Source organism: Zea mays, chromosome 9 (genome assembly GCF_902167145.1).
Source record: "Zea mays cultivar B73 chromosome 9, Zm-B73-REFERENCE-NAM-5.0, whole genome shotgun sequence".
NCBI classification, from domain to species: domain Eukaryota; kingdom Viridiplantae; phylum Streptophyta; class Magnoliopsida; order Poales; family Poaceae; genus Zea; species Zea mays.
In genome coordinates, this window is record NC_050104.1 from 90830988 (window position 1) to 90853336 (window position 22349).

Consider the following 22349-nt stretch of genomic DNA (forward strand, 5'->3'; position numbering starts at 1 on the left):
TTTGATCTGGATGCTTCTTTGTTCGCAGAAGTCAAAGAATTCAGAGCTAGTGAAATTGGATCCCAAGTCAGTTATAATGCTATTTGGTATTCCAAACCTGAATATTATATCTTGTATGAATTCCACTGCCTTAGCTGAGGTCAGAGAAGCAATAGGTTTGCACTCTATCCATTTAGTGAATTTGTCAATGGCAACCAACACGTGATTGTATCCTCCTTGAGCTTTCTTGAAGGGCCCAATCATGTCCAGTCCCTAGCACGCAAATGGCCATGTTATGGATATGGTTTGCAGTTGCTGTGCTGGTAAATGCTGCTGCTTTGATAAGTATTGGCAAGCTTCACACCTATGGACTAACTCGGCTGCATCACTCTTTGCTGTTGGCCAGTAGAAACCAGACCGGAAGACCTTCCCAACCAGAGTCCTGGATGCTGCCTGTATCCCGCATTGCCCAGCGTGGATCTCATCTAGTAGTTGCTTCCTAGTAGCCGAAAGAATGTACTTCATGAGGACTCCTGTTGCGCCCCTTCTGTACAGTGCTTCCCCAATGAGAGTGTAGTGAGCTGACTGCCTTGCGATGCGTTCTGTTGCAGTTTTGTCATCCGGCTCCTCTTCATTCTTTATATATCTGATGATTGGCTCCCTCAATCATCAGAATTTGACTCTGGCTGGCTCAGAACATTGCACTCTTCTGCCCAATCTAAGGAAATACTCGGGCGTGGTACTTCTTGGACGAAAACCCCAGGTGGGACCTGGGTCCGACTGGATCCTAGTTTTGACAACGCGTCTTCTGCCGCGTTGCGATCTCTCTCCACATGATGAAATTCCAGTCCTTCAAATTTGTCTTCCAGCTTTCGGACGGCTGTGCAGTACTTGCCCATAGAGTCATTCAAGCAATCCCATTCTTTATTTATCTGACTTATGACCACTAGTGAATCTCCGTATACCATAAGTCTCTTAATGCCCAGTGATATGGCAATGTTCAGTCCGTGAATCAAAGCTTCATATTCTGCTGCATTATTGGATGCTGAAAATAACAACTGAAGGGCATATTTGAGTTGTTCACCTCCAAGTGCAATGAAGAGGATCCCTGCGCCTGCCCCCTGTAGCTTCAACGAGCCATCGAAATACATCTGCCATACTTCTGCGGTCTCCGGGTTATCTGGCACTTGTTGCTCGGTCCACTCTGATACGAAGTCAACTAGTGCTTGAGTCTTTGTTGCAGTGCGAGGTCGAAACTCGATGTCGTGAGCTCCTAGCTCACAGGCCCACTTGGCTATTCTTCCGATGGCTTCTTTGTTGTGGAGAATATCCCCTATTGGAAATCCAGTGACTACTATGACTTTATGGTCGTCAAAGTAGTGACGGAGCTTGTGTGTAGTTAGAAGTACTGCATACAATAGCTTTTGAACTTGAGGATATTTCTTCTTTGAGGGTCCCAGAACTTCACTGATGAAATAGACAGGATGCTGCACTGGATATGCATGTCCTTCCTCTGCTCGCTCGACTACCAACACGGTGCTCACCACGTGAGTCATGCAAGAGATATATAACAGCAGATCTTCGGCCGGCTGATTCAACGTGGCTCGGCGCGGTGGCTTTAGTACTGACGGTGTTGTCAGGAATTTTTTCAGTCCATCAAGAGCTTCCTGAGCTTCTGAAGTCCACTAGAACTTGCCCACCTTCTTGAGCAATTTGTAGAACGGTATGCCTTTTTCTCCCAACCTTGATATAAATCTACTTAAAGCTGCCATGCATCCAGTAAGTCTTTGTACTTTCTTCTGTCACCGTGGTGCTTCCATCCTCATGATAGCCTTGATCTTTTCTGGGTTAGCTTCAATTCCTCGGTGGCTAACAATGAATCCGAGCAATTTTCCTGCTGGTACTCCAAAGACACATTTTTCTGGATTAAGCTTCCATCGATATCGCCGCAGACTGTTGAAGACCAGCTGCAAATCTTCAATGAAATTTTCTAAGTTTTCTGTCTTGATCACCACGTCATCCACATAAGCTTCTACACGCTTGCCCCAGTGGTCGGCTAAGCATGTCTGAATGGCTCTCTAGTAAGTTGCTCTAGCGTTTTTGAGGCCAAACGACATGGAGGTATAACATAAAGCTCCAAACGGGGTGATGAATGTTGTTTTTTCCTCGTCTTCCTTTGCCAGGCTGATCTGATGATACCCGGAGTAGCAGTCCAAGAAGGACAACACAGAACACCCGGTGGTCGAGTCTACCACCTGGTCTATCCTAGGAAGTCCGAAGGGATCCTTCGGACAGTGTTTGTTGAGATCCGTATAGTCGACGCACATGCACCAATCCACTTTATTCTTTTTGAGTACAAGAACAGGATTTGCTAACCACTCAGGATGCGGTACTTCTCTAATGAATCCTGCCGCGACTAGGCGAGCTAGCTCAGCATGGATGGCTTCTCTCTTGTCGGGCGTGAAACGACACAACTTTTGTCAGATCGGCCTCGCCTAGGGATGGACCTTCAGTTTGTGCTCGGCCAGCTCTCTCGGGACTCTCGGCATATCCGCAGGTTGCCATGCAAATATGTCTCGGTTATCTTGCAGAAACTGGACGAGCGCGCTTTCCTATTTGTCATCCAGGCTGGAGTTGATGATGGCGGTCTTGCGTTCATCAGCAAACCCGAGATTGATTCTCTTGGTTTCTTCAGTCAGCCGTATAGAGGTCACGACTTGAGCTTCATTTGCAGGTACTGTTAGGTCCTCATCAGGCTTTGAGTTCGCCTGCATGTAAGAAGTCGTGGATGGTTTGGTGGTGAGGGCCGCCTGAATGGCCACTCGGAAGCACTCCGCAGCGCCTTGGAAGCCAGCATGCACAGTGATGATTCCTTGTGGTCCTGGCATCTTCAATATCATGTACGTATAATGCGGAATGGCCATGAACTTCGCCAATCTAGGCCTGCCGATGATGGCATTGTATCCGCAGTCGAAACTTGCCACTTAGAACCTCAGGAACTCGGTTTTGTAGTTTTCTAGAGTTCCGAAGGTGACCAGCATGTAGATGTGTCCGAGTGGATATTCTCCTTCAGTCGGCACGATGCCGAAGAAAAGAGTGTCTGACTCGTGGAACTCTTTGAGTGTGACTCCCAAGCCTTGAAGTGTTCGAGGAAGGTGACGTTGATGCTGCTTCCCCCATCCACTAACACCTTCTTTACCCTGCTCTCTCGGATCACCGGATCGACGAGGACCGAGTACTTGCCCGGATGGTCGAAGTTGAGCCACTGATCCACCCGAGTGAAGGTGATCGGGTGTTCAGACCATCGATACGGGGCGAGAGGATTTGTGGCCGCCACCAGTATCTGACGATCGTTGAGCTTCTGTTGCCTCTTGCTTTCTTGCGACCCATGTCCACCGAAAATGACGTTGACTTCTCCGTCGACGCGCGGGAATGCTCCGCCTCCTCCCCCTTCCTGTTGTTGAGGCTGTCAAGGTTCTCTGGGTCCTCCTTGAGGTGGGGGAGGTGGTAGAGGTTGGAAAGGTCAGCCGTTCCCAATGGAGTGCTTGAAGTCTCTGCAGTTCCAGAGGGTGTGGCGCATGTCCTTGTGGTATGGGCACTGGGCGTCGAGGATGTCGTCCAATGTACGTTCGCCTCCGCGAGGTGCTCCTCAAGCACGAGAGGCGGGTGGTCCGGCGGCGTGGACTTCTTCACGAGGCCTCTTCTCCCAACGCTTGTCGGGTTGTTGGTTCGTGTCGCGTTGTGGTGCCGCCGGTGTAGGCTTCGCTCCTCCGATGAGGTCCTGAGCTCGTTCGTCGGCGGTGATGTAGAGGTCCGCTTCCCGGAATAGCTGCTCGGAGGTAGTCGGCGGTGACGAAGGCCGAGTCATTAGATCCCCGGTAGAAGTCCTCGATTACTGCTGCTTCCGCAACCTCGGGGATACGATTTCTCATGGTCTGAAATCTTTTGTGGTAGGATCGGAGAGTCTCATCCCCTCGGCACTTGTTGGATTTGAGGTCCCATGGCTGCTCCGGTTTGTCGAAGAGAGATTGGAAGTTGGCGATGAAGCACCGACTGAAGTCGCTCCAGTCGTCGATGTAGTGCCGGGTATGTGTCGTAGCCATTGCAGCGCATCCTGCTGAGGACGATGGGCAAGTATGCGGTCATCACATCTTCAGTTGCCCCAGCGGCTCGGACAGCGGTGGTGTAGACAGCCAACCAGCCTCCTAGGTCCTACTTAGGCTTGTACTTGTCGACGTTGGAGACTTTGAAGTTAGTGGGCCATTGAATGGCCCTGAGACGCGGAGTGAGCGCCGATACTCCACATGTGTCCTCCTGTCGACGATGATGATGTCGGTCCAGGGGAGGGGAGTTGTTGACGTGGTGCCTCGACCGTCCCCGGGTCGTGCCACCGGTCGAAGCCATTGCCGACTCAACTCTGGTGGCCTGACTTCGCGCAGGGATGCCGTGATCCCGATCATATTCTTCTTAGCACCAAATCTCGTTTTCGTGTCGTCGTTCGCGCGAAGCGTTGATGGAGCTCCGTGCGTCCCGCCGACTGTTGATGGCATGTCGTAGATCACTCGGTGGATGGGCGAGAGGTAGAAGATAATTAGATACCCGAGTGAGCAGCCGCCGATAGCCCTCGGCGTCCAGAGTTCGGGGGAGGCCATCGGCTATCCGAGCCAACACTCCACCAACCTCACTCGGTGTGTTCATGGCTCGGGCGAAGTCGGGGTTCAGGTTCCATCCGAGAAGAGGGTTCTCTCGACGTTGTCTTGCCTCCTGTTTGGCCTGCTCTTGAGCTTGCCGACGATCACGTCGTCGGGAATTCCTTCTTTCCCTGAAGACCCATTCTTCTGGAGTTTCTCCCATCTCCGAGATCTCATCTCGTGACACAGGCTGCACCGGGTCCCGCTCTCCGAATTCATGATGTCGCAGAATATTTCGGCGTCGGTTCCTTTGTCGGCGAGATTCCCGTTGAAGAGGTTCTTCTCCCGGCGCGGTTGGTTCATCATCGGAGATGGGGTTGATTCCACTCTTCCCTCGATGAAGAGAACGTCGGGGTAGAATGGAACCATCATAGTGACAAGCTTCTTTCTGTTCTCCTTTAAGGGCGGAGGTACCAAAAGAGCAGCTTGATGAGCCTTTACCTTGTTTGCTTCCTTTTTCCTTGTGATCCGTGTCCATTTTTCTGTAGAAGAGGTGGACAGCAGAGTTCTCCGGGTAGACGGATCCTCTGCTCCTGGCCCATAGGGGGTAGTCTTCACTCGGAGCGCTGGAGGTTGTGCTTTTTCCTGCTTCGCTCCGGCTTTCCCGGAGATTGTCGAGGAGGGTTTTCTCTCCGGCGGATCCGCGATGCGATGTAGAGTTCCCTCTTCATCTGCCACGGATGAAATGGTTCCAAAGCAGAACATGGATCCAGGGCGGAGGATGATCTTGTGCTGGAAAGTGATGGCCATTGAGCTAGCTTGGATCAGTGACACACCCCCTACCTGGCGCGCCAGCTGTCGATGTTTTGGGTCTAACCGCGCACCCAGGGTTGCCCTTGAGGTGCTTTTTGGAGTAGGACGGTGTTACCGACTATAGCTCGATGGTTCATGCCAGATGCACGAGAGAGTGGACAATCTTGTTCAGGTTCGGGCCTCTTTGAGATGCATAACACACTACGACCTGGTGTGGATCTTTTGTGTGGCGGGTTACAAGGGAGTTCTCTAGTACGAGAGATGCTAGAGAGCTGAGTAAATGGCTAAGGAGTGAGATGTTTTTGAGGGGATGCCCCCTAGGCCTTATATACTCGACCGTGGGGCGTTACATGCGGATATGATAACAACGTGAGCCTAAGTAATAGTGACCAACTGAGTCTATCTTCCTATAATTCTGCCGACTTATCGCCATTCAGTTCCGACACCTGAGGACGCAGCGCGGGAAAGTCGGGTCACTGCTGTGGATGTCGCTGAAATCCGCTGGGCCGTTTGGGCTCGAGTTGATCCGATCTTGCGCTGATCCACTTCGCCGGACGTTCCTCCCTGGGCCCACGAAGGGATGGCCTTGCGAAATATCGAGCCCAAAGCCTTTCATGAGGTCTTCAAGCCTTCTAGTGGACTCAGGGGATATCTGTCCCCCACACTATGCAGTAAGATTGGACTTCAATTGCACAAATAATATTGCAGAGTACGAAGCCCTTCTCTTGGGGCTCCGAAAGCTTAAGGCAATGGGAATAAGAAGGGCAATACTTAAATACGACTCACAGGTCATCTCAGGTCACATTGACAAAAGCAGCAAAACAAGAGCCCCGAAGCTAGAAAAATATCTCGATGCAGTCCGAAGGAGGGAAGCCTCTTTCGAAGGTTTTTCTGTAAAAAATATCCCGAGAGGAGAAAACGAGCACGCAGATTTGCTTGCTAAATCAGAGGCACAGGGGCTTCTGTTACCTTTGGAAGTATTCTTCGAAACAATAAAAGCACCTTCAGTCGAGCTCATGGAAAGGGCGGTGCTCACAATTTCACCAGTATATAGTGAAGATTGGAGGACTGAGATTGTATCTTTCCTCCAAGGCAATTGCCTTTCGGATGACGAAGTTTACAATAATAGAATCGAAGCAAGAAAAAGACCATATGTAATCATAGAAGGTGTTGGGGACTTGTTCTCAAATGATATGAATCAAGAACAAGGCAACACAAAGTATTAAATGTTAAAGTCCTTCGTCCTTCGAAGCATTATTTCCCTTAGGATATAACAATCTTCGGACAAAGGTCATGAAGGACGTACCTTTATCGTCACGGTTATGAGATAATGAAAGATGAAACATATGGAACATGAAAGATAACACGAAGAAACACATAATATCATTCATATGTTACCATTATATAAACTTAAATATTTAAATATGATATTTAATTACATTTGTACCTTCGGCTTGACAGAAGGCAAAAATCCAAGTGTTGCACGTGAGCGATTACAGGATAGCGTGAACAGTACGGGGGTACTGTTCATCTATTTATAGGCACAGGACGCAGCCTGTGGAGAATTACATTCATGCCCTTTACAAAGGTTTACAATAATACAAATTATCATGAGCGAGTTGGTCATTTCATCTTTAAGTCGGTGCATTTGGAAATATGCTCCGAAGCCTTTTGATTGATAGCTTCGGCTTCGTGTCAATCCTCCGAAGGTGTTTCTTCTTATGAGACCTTCGGCGACGAAGTAGACCCACAATAGTAGCCCCTTGATGGTGCCAGATCGTTTTTCGTGACAAGCTCGACCCGTGAAAAATTCTCTCAGGCTTCGGAATGCCGAAGGTCCGAAAAACACCTTCCCTGAGCTCGTTGCTGAGAAACGATTAAAATATTCCGAGTGAAGGATGGTCCCACCATGCAACGGGTACGCACGATCTGGCGATTCAGCTTCTTGGGCATTATGGTCCACCGTTCAGCGAGTGCGGGTGACTGTTCAACGGGTGCGAGCGGCTTGACGATTCACCTTCCCACCTGCAGCACTATATAAACAGACGGGTAGGTGTGAAGTTACCACAACATTTACTGCTATTGCATCGTTGTGCTGCCAAAAAATTTGACCATAGCCGAAGCTTGCTCACTACATTCTGAACCGAAGGACCATTTTGCTCTAGCTTCGTGACAAGAGCTTCGGCAAAGATAAAAAAATTTCAACTTCGTCAAAACGCAAGAAATTCAACATCAAATGGCTAGGGTACGCTCAACAGCTATGGTTACTCGCGACGGAGAGGAAGCCGAAGCTGCTGAAACTGCTCCGATCTCCGAAGTTATGAGGCGGTCGGGATTGGTTGTGACTGAAGGCGCTGCTGACGAAGAATCACCCGCTGCTGAAACCGAGCAGGCAGATATTGAAGAGGGTGATGCTAATGAAGGAGAGATTGATTATAACATCATTATGCCATCGAAGCCCAGCTATCTGGATTTTGGGAAATCGACTGTGTCTGAAGCTGATATGACTATGATGACGAAGCTAGGCTACTTCAGAGAAGCCGAGAAGGGGTTGGTTCGCTTTGGCAGGGAAGAGACTATCCCGAAACCGGAGAATAATGAAGTTGTAGTTTTTAAGAGCTTCTTCAAAGCAGGGTTGAGATTTCCTCTGCACGGAATGATTGCAGATGTCTTGGAAAAATTCAGGATTTACCTTCATCAACTGACCCCTAACGCCATTGTTAGACTCAGCGTGTACATCTAGGCTCTCCGAAGTCAAGGGGTAGAGCCGCTCGCCAAAGCATTCTGCCGGGTACATGAACTTCATTATCGGACGTAGGCTAGAGAAGATGGATTGCATGAGAACTTCGGCTGCTATAATTTTGCTTATCGGAAGGATATGAAGACACCGATGGTCAGCTATCGTACTAAATGGCCGACCGGTTGGAAGTCTGAATGGTTCTATGTTAAAATTGATGAGGAAAAGGAGAAGCTAGTTCAGAGCCCACCGAAGCTAATCTTCGGGCTGACTAGGCCTCAATGCAACATGACACCGGGGGATCCATGCCAAGATGTTGTGTATGAGTTTAGAATTGTGTCTGAACATATTGGAACTAGGGATCTAGTCCAGGAATACTTAACCAACAGAGTATTCCCAACACTGAGGAAGTGGGGTATGACGAAGCTTGAAAAAGAGAAAAAAGAGAGCGAACTCGTTCGGCTGCCTTATCACTTTAAGTTCAAAAAACACTTCAAGGAACCCTGTCAAGAATGGTTGGACACGATCGAAGTTATGTGTAATGAGATTTTAGGGAACTATACGAAAAAAGAAGATCAGTTGCTAACTGCAGCCTTCGGCGCTCGCCCGAAGCAAAGATTGAATCGGGTAATGGATGCACTAAATTTTGAATATCCTGATTATGAGCGTTTGAACAAAGTTGCCGAAGGGCAAAAAAGAAAAAGAGTTGTTAGTGTTGTGGGCAGACAGGCCGCTAGAATGGTAAAAGAAGATGAAGAAAACCTGAAGAAGAGGAAATTGAGCCCTGAGCCGACACCAGTTGCTCCGAAGAAGAGAAAAGCTACGGCACCGAAGCAGAAGGCGACTGATATAGAAGAAGAAACTCCTGCAACACCTTCTGCTACCGACGTGGTAGAAATTCTAAAGGTAATGACTGAATCCTTGTCTATCAAGCTAAGTCCACTGGCGCCACATCTGATGAAGCTTTTTTAGAAGAAGAAGGAGCCTTCGATAGCGAAGAAGGCAGCTGGGCCGAAAAAACAAAAAATTATTACTGTGACAGAAGCTATTGAAGAGACACCACGACCAGCTTCGGCTTCAAAGGCACCAGCTGTCGAGAGCACTATAGCTACCGAAGCTCACCCACTGAGGCTGCAACTGCCGAAGCTGAACCGGCCGAGGATGCAAATCTAGAAAGCACACTCTCTAATATTGATAAGATACTTCTGGATATGGCCGCAGAAGAAGCTGCTACTGCTGCCGAAGAGGCCGTGACCATTGTGCCTGAGAAAGAGAAGGAACTAGCCAAAGATGCTTCGGAAGAAGAAAATTTCAATTTTCAAAACTTAATTGGACAAGAATTATCGAAGGCTGAGAAAGAAGAGTTGAAAGATTATGCCATATCCTGCGGGTATCAACCAGGGGCACTACTCTTCGGTGGTGTTGACGATGAAAGGTTAGGCTGCCTCCGAGATCAAACCAGAGCAAAGGTTATCGGTACTCTGTCAAAGAGTATTGGTTTCTCGAAGCTCAAGACCGACATCAGCCGCTACAGACGACAGCATATCATCGGTAGTTTATTCTATTCTAATTTCAAGGTAAAAACTTTTCTCTGACTTTTTATTGTTTTTAACAACGAAGGTATTTTCTAATGAAGGTTGCTTCTGCACAGAGTATGCTATTGAGTAAAGCTTTGAAGATGCAACAAGATCTTGAAGATAAAAAGCATGAAGTCATAATTGAGGGTTTGGAAAACAAAATAAAAGATCAAGCAGCTGCTCTTGAAAAGAAGGATTTCGAACTTCAGACCGCAGAGGGTTTACTAGCAGAAGCTGAAGCTAAAATTGCAAAGTTGAATACGGAGCTTCTCTCAAAGTTAGAGAGCTTCGAACAAGAAAGACAGAAATTCGATGCAAAATTTGAGACTGAGGTCGAAAAAAGTTCAAATTTGCAAAAATCATTGACAGAGCTTCAAAACAAATGCCTGGAGTTCAGTAACCAATGTGTGCAACGGCTGAAACAGATCTTCAATTCGGTTGGAGCCGGCTATGAAAAATTTAGTCCTTCGATTGAAGACCTGCCAAGGACCTTCGAACACATCGAGGGTGAAGTTGATGCCCTTGATGAAATTATAGCTGGACACGGTGATTTCTGTGCCCTGGTAGCTTCTCGGGGCACGGCTGTTGCCTTCCTGAAATCTGGTTGCACACATGGAAAGATTGTCAATAGACCCAACTTTAGCTTATCACCAGCAGATCTGATTGATATTCCCAGTTTTGCCCGAAGCATAGGAAACAGATTTATAAAACTAGTATGGACGAAGGGTGGACGAAGCTTTAGCTGGTGACGAAGCTCGAAGTCATCTTAAGTCGGTAACAAAATCATACCTTGTGCTTACCTTTTCCTTTAAACTTGAATTTTCCTTATAACACTAATATGCACAGGATGACGAAGCTGAAGAGCAGGATGACGAAGCTGAAGAGCACAAAGCCGAAGCTTAACAGATGATCCGAAGCTCAATAGATAATGATGAAGCTTGAATAGATAGCTGTGGAAAAAACTCTAAGAACTCTTGTATTAACCTTTGTAAAGAATATTGTAATTTAAGAATTAGATTCTACTCTGTAAATTTTGTCCATACCTTGTAATATATTTTTACCTTTCCATCAATGTGTGAAGTGCTTCGATGTGAACAAAACTTGTACTTTTTAAGCCGAAGGTGAAAAACACCTTCCCTTCTTTTCGTACACAATGAAGCATGATTCTGCTTTCGAAGCTGCATTCTTAGAGCCAAAGCAAGTGTTTGTATCTGTATGGTATGATGATGATCCTATGTATGTCTAAATGAATGTTTATGTATGCAATATATGATGTAATGTATCATGCAAATGAATGCCCAAACACACACATCCGAAGCTTCATCCACAACCTTCATTCCCTAAGGAATGACTGAAATCTCTTTGCCGTTTATTTTTTCGGTTGCACCGTTTATTTTTTGGTGTAAGTTCTGCATTCCCTAAGGATCGTCATTTGAACTTCTTGACCTTCTATTTCGGCGGTATTCGCGTTGACTTTTCACGCTTCGCCTTATATTTCGGCGGTATTTGGCTCTGCATTCCCTAAGGAACGACTTTTGAGCAGAAAACTTACGCTGCGCTCCCTTAGGAACAGCTTTTTGTAGCTTCGTCATGCTCTGCATCCCCTTAGGGACGACTTTTGAGCTTCTCCCTGTTTTTTCTTTTTCTCTGCACTCGATGGTGCATGTTCAGATTTTACATTTACATATTTGGGGGATTTTGCTCTCGTGGAGCTGAATAAGAAAGGAAAAGATTACAAACTATGGCCCCATTAAAAACCTTTCTCCCCTTTGGAAAGGAAAAGGGTGCCATAAAAAAATTGAAAAAGATTACACGAATCTATACATAATACCGTCGAAGCTCATCCGCATTCCAAGACCTAGGAATATCATTGTCGTCCATATCTTTTAGTCTGTAAGAACCGGGCCTTGTGTCACACCCGTTCTTGGAAGGCAAACCGAATGCGAACTATGTACGTGCCAGGATCAGAACTCACGTACACAGCGATTACATAAATGAACATCATCACACAATGCTCGAGTAATAACATAAAAGAGTACTTATTACATCATAGAGTCATAGACATCCACATAGTCATTGTCTTAACAAGTAAATCAAAGTGCTAGCGAAGCGCAGTAAAGATAAGGCCTTCACAGGCAGCTGACTGGGGGTTGCCGCCAACCCACACCTAGAATTCATCGTAATCTTGGAACTCCTGGAAGTCTCCTTCCACGGCTTCGCCTTCTCCTGAGCAGTGGTTACAATGCAGACAACCTGGTGTTTTGTGGTAAAGCAAGGATGAGTACACATCAACGTACTTAGCAAATGCCCCGTTTGGCTGAAGTGGACTAGCTTTATGTGGGGTTAGGCTCAAGCAGTTGCTTTTAGTTGGTCAAGTATTTATCATTAGTAGAAGCCAGATTTTAGCATTAACCAACCCGTGAACCATTTCCTCATTGAGGAACAACACCATCATAGTCGAACCGAAATCATAACATAATCCTTGTATCTCGAACCATCTGTATCTCTAATCAAAGAGGATCCCAAGGCTGCTCTTAACCGTGAGCACGGCTGATATATCAGTTTCACTACCCTCTGTAGAGGTCGCCCACTTTACCCATGAGCCGTGATTCCCGTTTTGCCTGGGGAGAGCTAATCCCCATTGATCACTTCCTAGGTGATCCAGCAGGGTATCACTACGTAGCTGTTACAAAGATTCCCTAGAGATCATAGCTGCCCGTTAGGTTTCTCCAGTTTGATAAACACAGTACTCCTCCCCACAGGAGAGTGACTAACAAAAGCAAAACGAAAGAACCTCGGCACTCAGCCTCGGCAGAGCAAGCACTGTGCCTGGACCCCATTGACGGCGCGACGGCGAAGCAACTACACCTCTAGTTCCTCTAATTAATTAGCTAAGGGCACCCCATTTCACCCTCATGGTTGCACTGTTATCCCGGGTGGTCTCTCAACGAACCAGTCCTTACGGAGAGGTACTCAGGAAACAGCCTGAGCCCCCTAGAGTATCACAAGATTATCAACATCATCAGGATAACAGTATCGTAAATAGTCACATCATGTTCATTGATTATGTTAAAGCAATAGCAAAGTGCTAACCATAATAGCCCATAAGGTCATCAAGGATAAAGTAAAATGTAAAGCTAGTCAATCCTTAGGTTTCGAGTAAGTAGTGCGGGGTAGTAAGTTATAAATGAATAGGACATAATGGGACAGAGGACACTTGCCTTCACCAAACTGCTGATCAGGGACTTCCTCTGCAACCTCCTCGGGAAACACAGACTGCTCGTTGTCTACGTAAAGTAATCATTCACACTATGCACTTGGGAAGATAACAAACAAAAAGCAACATGCCAAACATATGCAGCAGAGAGATCACAAGTTCATAGTTTGAAAAGGGGTAGGCACTCTGGTGTTCCCTAGGTCTGGGGTAGAGGACTATACAAAGTGATTCACTATCCACTAATCAGGTTTAAGTCAATGGTGGGATTAAATTATTACATGGTTTTAAGTTACTAAACTTAAGTGTTTAAGTCCATAAACTTAAGTAATCCAACTTTTATTAAAGTCTACCAATTTCTAATTATCTCAAATAGGGTTCCAATAGCCTTAATCCTATCCTGGTGATTAACTATTAATAGGTACATGGAAACAGCAGAGAAACATTGTTTGAATAGATAGACAAAAACATCATGAGCATTTTGCAATTTGAAGCACCTCATTTGGAGTTCATATGACAAAGTTATGAATTTTACAAGTTTGGGGATTAAAATTATACCCTAAATACCTATTTTGAATTAAATAAAAGGTCCAGGGACTTATCTGCGAGAAACCAGGGACGGCGGGTTCAAATTCCAGAAAATCGGGGGTCTCTTTAAGAAAACGCGCGGGCGAAGGGGTATCGGGCTACTACGGCCGTCAGATCTAAAGCGAATGGCCAGGATTAGATCCTGCGGGCGGGCGCGCGAGCGCGCGGCGGCCTGGGCGACTGACAGGCGGGACCGGGCGGGCAGCGCGGGGCGCGGGCAGGCTGACAGGCGGGGCCGGCGGGCAGAGCGCGCGCGCGGGCGGGCTGACAGGCGGGGCCGGCGGGCAGAGCGCGCGCGCGGGCGGGCTGACAGGCGGGGCCCAAACGGCAGGGAGACGGGGTGCGGGGAAAGTGGGCCTGGGCCGCTGGATCTCCGGCGGACGGCCGGGATTAGGCTCGGCCTAATTAAAACGGGACCGCCCGATCTGGGACGGACGGTGGGGATCGGGTGGCCGGCCTGGGCTTCTTCTACGGCTAGCTGGGGCGGCGGCGCTCGTCCCCGCGGCGGAGGACTCGCCGGAGACGAGGGGCGCGGGCGCTCGGCGGGTCTCTGGGGCGACCTGAGCGGCCAGGAAGGTTGGGGAGGGCACGGGGAGTCCTCTGGTGGGGTCTGGGTCGGGGCAGGGGCACCGGAGGGGGGCGGTTCACGGCGGAGCGGCTCGGCGGCGGGATTACTCCACTCCGGCGAGGAATTACACGCGGCAGAGAGCAAAACAAAGGTCGATAGGGGCGGGAGAGGTTCCTTACCTCAAGGCGGGCTCCGGGGACTCCTCGGCGGCGGGAATGGCGCGACGGTGGCCCGGGGCGACGGTGGCGGACCTCCGCGGCTGCACGGGGAACGGCGGGTGAGCGCGGGCAGAGAGAAATAGGGAGGGGAAGGGGGAACTTGGGCGTGTCCCGGGTTGCGGATGCCGGGGCGAAGCTCACCGTGGCAACGGACACGGCGGAGCTCCAACGGCGGCCGAGAAACGAGCTCGGGACGGCGGGGATTCGTGGCGGCGGCGCTCTGGCGTGCGCGCAGCGAGGGAGAGGTGGAAGAGGGGTCCGCTAGAGCGCAAATGGGGGAGGGGGCGAGGGCGAGTGGGGCTCGGGGCTCAAGTGGCCAGGGGCGGGGCGGTTGCGAGCTCCACGCGCGACGTGGGCGCGGAGAAAGCGGGCGCGCGCAGCTCAGCGGCGGTTACGCGGGGACGACGGGGCTGACAGCCCGGGCCCGCGAGCAGAGAGAGGGGAGAGCGGAGGCGGGCGCGCGAGAGGCGGCTGCGCTGACGGGCGGGACCGGCAGGGCAGAGAGAGAGCGGGGGGGAGAGAGGCGCGCGTGCGGGATGGGCTTAGTGGGCCGAAAGGCCGAGGGGGCGGCGGGGTTGGGCTTCTTTCCTTTTCTTTTTATTCTGAAATTTGTTTTCTCTTTTCTTTTTATTTTCTCTATTTGATTCAAATCCAAATGAGCCACAAATTCAAATTAAACTTTCCAAGAATTATGCACCAAGCAAAAGTGAAATCTAGGGTTCAACATGATGCAACCATTCATACTCCCTTAGGGTTTAACATATTAAACTATATTACAAATAAAATAAACCCTTTTCTCCTATAAAAATGAGAAAGAAAAGGGTGAGGAAGGATGAGAAAAGGGAAGTAACACCTGAATTTGTGAATATGAGCAAAGAAATTTTATACCCCCAAATTCAGGGTGTTACAAACCTATCCCCCTTAAAAGAATCTCGCCCCGAGATTCAAGGTTGGTCAGCAAAGAGTTCAGGGTATTTGGCCTTCAGATCATCTTCTCGTTCCCAGGTTGCTTCTTCCTCAGAGTGGTGGCCCCATCTGACTTTGCACATCCTGATGGTGTTCCTCCGGGTGACTCTGTCTGCAAACTCCAGAATCTGCGTTGGCTTCTCTATGTAGGTCAGATCCTCCTGGACTTCCAAACCCTCCACTGGCAATTGTTCTTCTGGTACTCGCATACACTTCTTCAATTGCGACACATGGAACACATTGTGCACTGCTGACAAGCTCTCTGGTAGGTCAAGCTGGTAGGCCACTTCTCCACGCTTTGCTTGAATCTGATATGGTCCGACGTACGGGGCTGCTAACTTGCCTTTTACTCCGAACCTTCTGACTCCCCTGATAGGTGACACCTTCAGATAGACGTAGTCTCCCACTTCAAAACTCATTTCTCTTCTCCTTCTGTCTGCGTAGCTTCGCTGCCTTGATTGTGCTATCTTCAGATTCTCCCGAACCATTTTGATATTCTCCTCGGCTTCAAGCAATATGTCGGGGCCAAACACCTGTCTCTCCCCAGGCTGGTCCCAATGCAGCGGAGTCCTACAACTCCGTCCATAGAGTGCCTGAAACGGTGACATCTTCAAGCTGGCCTGGTAACTATTGTTGTAGGAGAATTCTGCGTAAGGTAACCTTTTGTCCCATCCTGACTTGTCTTGCAACGCACAGGCTCTCAACATATCTTCTAGGATCTGATTAGTTCTTTCAGTCTGACCGTCTGTCTGTGGGTGATAAGCTGAGCTGAAGTTTAGATGTGTGCCCAAAGCTTCTTGTAGCTGCTGCCAAAAATGAGATGTGAACTGCGTTCCTCGATCTGACACTATCTTCTTCGGCACACCATGAAGGCAGACTATCTGTGACATGTATAACTCAGCTAACGTTGCTCCGGTGTATGTCGTCTTCACAGGTATGAAATGGGCCACCTTTGTTAAGCGGTCCACAACCACCCAGATGGAATCGTAACCGGCCCGGGTACGAGGTAGGCCAACTATAAAATCCATCCCGATCTCATCCCACTTCCACTGAGGAATCCGCAAAGGCTGCAACAATCCGGCGGGCCTTTGATGCTCTGCTTTGGTTCTCTGACAGCTATCACAGATGGCGACATATTCTGCGATCTCTCTTTTCATGCCATACCACCAAAACCTACTTTTTAAATCCTGGTACATCTTCTCACTCCCTGGGTGTATGGAGTAGGCTGTCTCATGAGCTTCCTTTAGGATCAGCTCCCGAATAGGTTTAATGTCGGGAACACACAATCGGTCCTTGAACCATATTACTCCCTCTTCGTCCTCTCGAAAGTCTTTGCCTCTTCCTTCTAAGATCAGCTGCCGGATCTTGTTGATGTTTTCATCATCCTGCTGCCCTTCTTTGATCTCCCGCTCTAGGGTGGGCTCTAATTCCACTGTTACTCCTTGCGTACTGTTCAGGAAACCGAGGCTCAGTCTGTCGAACTCTTTGGCTAACTCATACGGCATCGGGTACGAGGCCAACATATTAACTTGACTCTTCCTGCTCAGAGCATCTGCAACAACATTGGCTTTGCCTGGATGGTAATGTATCTCCAGCTCATAGTCTTTGATCAATTCCAACCATCTTCGCTGCCTCATGTTTAACTCTGACTGGGTGAATATGTACTTCAGACTTTTATGATCTGTGTAGATGTCGCACTTCTGCCCATACAGGTAATGTCTCCAGGTCTTTAAGGCATGAACCACTGCTGCCAACTCCAGGTCATGTGTGGGATAATTTTTTTCATGGATCTTCAGCTGTCGGGACGAGTACGCTACAACCCTTCCTTCTTGCATTAGCACACATCCCAATCCGGTGTACGAAGCGTCGCAATACACTGAGAATGACTTGTGAACGTCAGGCAGGACTAACACAGGAGCTGTAGTCAATCTATTCTTCAGTTCTTCAAATGCTTCCTGACACTTTTGGGTCCACTTAAACTCAACTTTCTTCGCTAGCAACGCTGTCATTGGTCTAGCAATCTTTGAGAAGCCTTCAATGAAACGCCTATAGTATCCGGCCATTCCGATGAAGCTCTTGATCCCACGAACATCCTTCGGTGCTTTCCAGTTCAGGATATCTGCTACTTTCTTTGGATCCACTGCTAACCCATCTTGATTTATGATGTGACCCAGAAATAAGACTTCATGAATCCAGAACTCGCATTTGCCCAGCTTGGCATACAACTGATGCTCTCGGAGTCTTTGCAATACCATCTTCAAATGCTCTACATGATCTTCCTCACTTTGAGAGTATATGAGAATGTCATCGATGAACACTACCACAAACTTGTCTAGATAGTCCATGAACACGCTGTTCATCAGATACATAAAGAAGGCTGGCGCATTTGTCAATCCAAAGGACATAACTGTGAACTCATATAACCCATACTTGGTGTTGAATGCTGTCTTCGGTATGTCCGAGGGTCGGATTCTGAGTTGATGGTAACCAGATCTCAGATCTATCTTCGAGAATACGCTGGCACCTCTGAGTTGGTCGAACAAATCTTCTATCCTTGGCAGGGGGTACTTGTTCTTGACAGTGACTTCATTCAAGGCTCTGTAGTCTATGCACATCCTTTTGGTACCATCTTTCTTCTCTACAAACAACACTGGAGCGGCCCAAGGCGAGGTGCTGGGCCTGATGTAACCCTTCTCTAACATCTCATCTATCTGCTTCTTGAGTTCCACCAATTCTGGTCCAGACACTCGATAGGCTCTTTTGGAAATGGGGGCAGTACCAGGGATAAGCTCTATGGCAAATTCGACTTTTCTCTCGGGTGGCATGCCCGTTAGCTCCTCGGGAAACACATCCGGAAAGTCTGACACAACCTTGATAGCCTCGAGCGTGTTGGGCTCTTTACTATCCACTGAAATCTGGTGACAGACTCCCTCTTCTGATTTAGGCATCCATAGCTTGGCCACTACCTCTTCTCCTGACGGGGACTTCAATGTTACGGTCCTCTTGTCACAACTAACATTTGCCTCATACTTCATCAACCAATTCATCCCTAGAATAACATCTATCCCAGGGGTGTCTATTACTATTAAGTCACTGGGGAATCCTATCCCCCTTATTTCCACCATTATATTTGAGCATATTTTATCTGTTTGCACTTTGCCACCAACCGAATTAATCCTCATGGGCGGCATCATTGCCTCTACTGAAATATTATGCAATTCTACCCATGTTGCAGTGACAAAGGAATGAGTTGCACCAGTATCAAATAGCACTTTCGCGGGATGAGATTCGACTGAGAACATACCTACTGCCACATCTGGTGCATCCTGGATTGCTTCGGCCTCCAAGTGGTTCACCTTTCCACGGTTGTACGCTTGGTTACGATTGCCTGTTGCCGGCTGCAGTACACCTTGCCTTGTTGGAGCATTGGGGTTGGTCTGCTGCTGCGCCATCTTCTTCGGGCACTGCATCGCCCAGTGTCCTTGTTCTCCACAGTGGAAACATCCTCTGCCTCCTCCTTGTGCTGGGGCTGCTTGATTGTTCTGATTTGCTGCTGGGGCAGGAAGACGAGGTGCCTGGTTGTTCTGCTTCAGATACTGATTACCTCCCTGCTGGTTGTGCTGACGATACTGCTGCTGCTGCTGCGGGTACTGCCTCTGAAACTGCTGCTGATGCGGACGCTGATTCTGATTCTGATATCCCTGTGGGTGACCGGGTCTGCCTTGCTGAGATGAACTGCCTGAGAAACGGGGACGGCTGATGCTTCCGGACTGGGGTCCACTCATCTTGCGCTTCCGATCTTCCATATCCTTACGCTTCTTCTCAGTCATAACTGCCCTATCGATCAGGTGCTGGAAGGTGGGGAAGGTGTGATTCATCAGCTGGTAATGCAGGGGATCCACCAAACCTCTCATGAACCTGTACTGCCTTTTGGCATCAGTGTTGACATCTTCAGGTGCGTAACGAGACAGCTGCAGAAACTTGTCTCTGTACTCACTAACAGACAGGGGTCCCTGCTTCAGAGCCAGAAACTCCTCCTTCTTCACGATCATCAGTCCCTCTGGCACATGGTACCGACGGAAACTCTCGCTGAATTCCTCCCACGTGATGGCTTCAGGGTCAGCATGGGTGGCGAGGTAGGACTCCCACCAGGACTGGGCTGCTCCCCTTAGCTGGCGGGGACCATACAGAACCTTCTCCCTGTCGTCACATTGGGCGGTGCGCAGCTCCCTTTCCACTGCGCGCAGCCAGTCTTCTGCATCCATGGGGTCGGCAGAATGGGCAAAGGTAGGAGGGTGCCCTCTCATGAACTCACCACGCTTATCTCGTGGCATCTGGGGCATCTAAACTTGCAATTGGGGTTGGGGTTACTGTTGAGCCTGCTGCATGGCTGCCAGAGTCTGCCCAATGGCCTGCACTGCCTGGGTCTGCATCAAGAACATCTGCTCCACTGACATCGGGGGTGGTGGGGGAGGCTGCCTCTGTTGTTCTTCCTGCTGGTCATGCTGCTCTTGCTGAGCACGCCTGTTGCATCGGCGCCTGTTGTCAGACATCTGTGGAAGACATTCATACATCAGCATTGATCTTACAACCCTTCAGCATAAGAAAAGAGAATACAGAATTCTTCATGACACTGAGTGAACAAAGAGCTTCACTGATCCTCATTATGATTCAACACAGCCTCTCAGATAAGAAGGAAAGTAGAAGTAAATGGTTTCCCAACTAAGCAACTGACTTCATTAACATTACTAGCTAAGCCAAACTGCAGGGGAAACCCACATGTTGGCTACAGTCATTACAAAGATTCAAATCCAGCACAAGTTCATCATAACAAGCATGAAAGCAACTAATAAGCAAACTAAACTAAATGGAAGCAACTGATAAGCAAACTAAACTGACTACCTAAGACTGAGACATCTGACTTAAGAATTATTACAAACTCCGACGCTAACGATCTAAGGATCCAGATCTATCCTGGTCTTACAGACAGGGGAACCATAAGTGTGGTGACCACGTGGCGGGGAGCGGTAAGGGTGCTGAGTCCCAACAGGTGCGGGAGAACCACCCTCCTGGTGATGGCGCTCTGCCAACTCAGCACGCAACTCCGCAATCTCCGTTCGAGCCCTGCTTAGCTCGTCCAGAGAGTGGTCCAGCTCAGTGTTAAGCACTGCGACTAGGTTGACTGTGCTGCTCAACCTAGGGTTACCCTCACCAACAGGTGAAACAACCACACTCTCTGTGCTGCCAGTAGGGCGGCGGGGGTAGTACCGAAGGTTAAGACCGTCGGCCACCCCACCGAACAAAGAACAGTACTGGGAGAGTGCACGTCGTGCTGCATCCTGCATAGCCGCCTCTGCAGTGTCCCTCTCGGAGATGGAATAGTGCTCCGAAACGGCCTCCGCACCCCGGAGGTCATCCTCCGGACGGCGAACTAGGCAGGTAGCCTCCCAGCGGTCCGGGTACCTCCCGCGACTGTGCTGGTAGACTACACAACGATACTCGATTGACCATGTGTGCCGGTCGAAAGCCTGGCGCAGCAAGGTGTCGAGTGCGTCGTGGAAGTGGCAACCGCGAGCGGCGTCACAGGTGATGGGTCGGGCGACCCATCCTTCCGCCTCCTGCGGCTCAGAGGACTCCGTGCTGTGGTCTGAGTCGTCGTCGTCGGGGTCTCCTCCAGGACCTCCTCCAGTAGCTCCTCCAACAGCCGGGACGTCCCGCGGTGGTGCAGGGGGCGCCTCCAGCTGGGCCACAGAGGAACGGGGCCTCACAGATTCCACCTCTTGCTGGGGTGGGGAGGAAGAGCCCTGCTGCTCTCTATGCTGGCGCCGGCGTTCCTGCTCCTCACGCAGGCGGTGGTGCAGCCTCTCCAGGTGACTCGACTGACCAGACACGGTGCGGTGCAGAGGACGCTCCGCAAGTCGAGACGGCAGGAAAGGAATCACCGACTTACGTGCAGTGTGTCTAAGACGAGCCATCTACAAAAGACACCGTAAGCACAAGAGTAAGAGCAGAACTAATATGACAAGTGAATAAACCAAAGATAGAATAAGATAAAAAATTTTAACAAGGTATAGTATAGATAGATAGTAAAACATAGGGTTGGTCGAGGTGACCGACTTTTGAAGTAACAACAGAGGTCAAGGTGAGAGGGAAGGTCAATAGTCCTTAGTACGACCAGTGCTACTCTAGGTCAGCGGTCCTACAGTCAGCACGGCTTTGATACCACTTATGTCACACCCGGTCTTGGAAGGCAAAACGAATGCGAACTATGTACGTGCCAGGATCAGAACTCACGTACACAGCGATTACATAAATGAACATCATCACACAATGCTCGAGTAATAACATAAAAGAGTACTTATTACATCATAGAGTCATAGACATCCACATAGTCATTGTCTTAACAAGTAAATCAAAGTGCTAGCGAAACGCAGTAAAGATAAGGCCTTCACAGGCAGCTGACTGGGGGTTGCCGCCAACCCACACCTAGAATTCATCGTAATCTTGGAACTCCTAGAAGTCTCCTTCCACGGCTTCGCCTTCTCCTGAGCAGTGGTTACAATGCAGACAACCTGGTGTTTTGTGGTAAAGCAAGGATGAGTACACATCAACGTACTCAGCAAATGCCCCGTTTGGCTGAAGTGGACTAGCTTTATGTGGGGTTAGGCTCAAGCAGTTGCTTTTAGTTGGTCAAGTATTTATCATTAGTAGAAGCCAGATTTTAGCATTAACCAACCCGTGAACCATTTCCTCATTGAGGAACAACACCATCATAGTCGAACCGAAATCATAACATAATCCTTGTATCTCGAACCATCTGTATCTCTAATCAAAGAGGATCCCAAGGCTGCTCTTAACCGTGAGCACGGCTGATATATCAGTTTCACTACCCTCTGCAGAGGTCGCACACTTTACCCATGAGCCGTGATTCCCGTTTTGCCCGGGGAGAGCTAATCCCCATTGATCACTTCCTAGGTGATCCAGCAGGGTATCACTACGTAGCTGTTACAAAGATTCCCTAGAGATCATAGCTGCCCGTTAGGTTTCTCCAGTTTGAT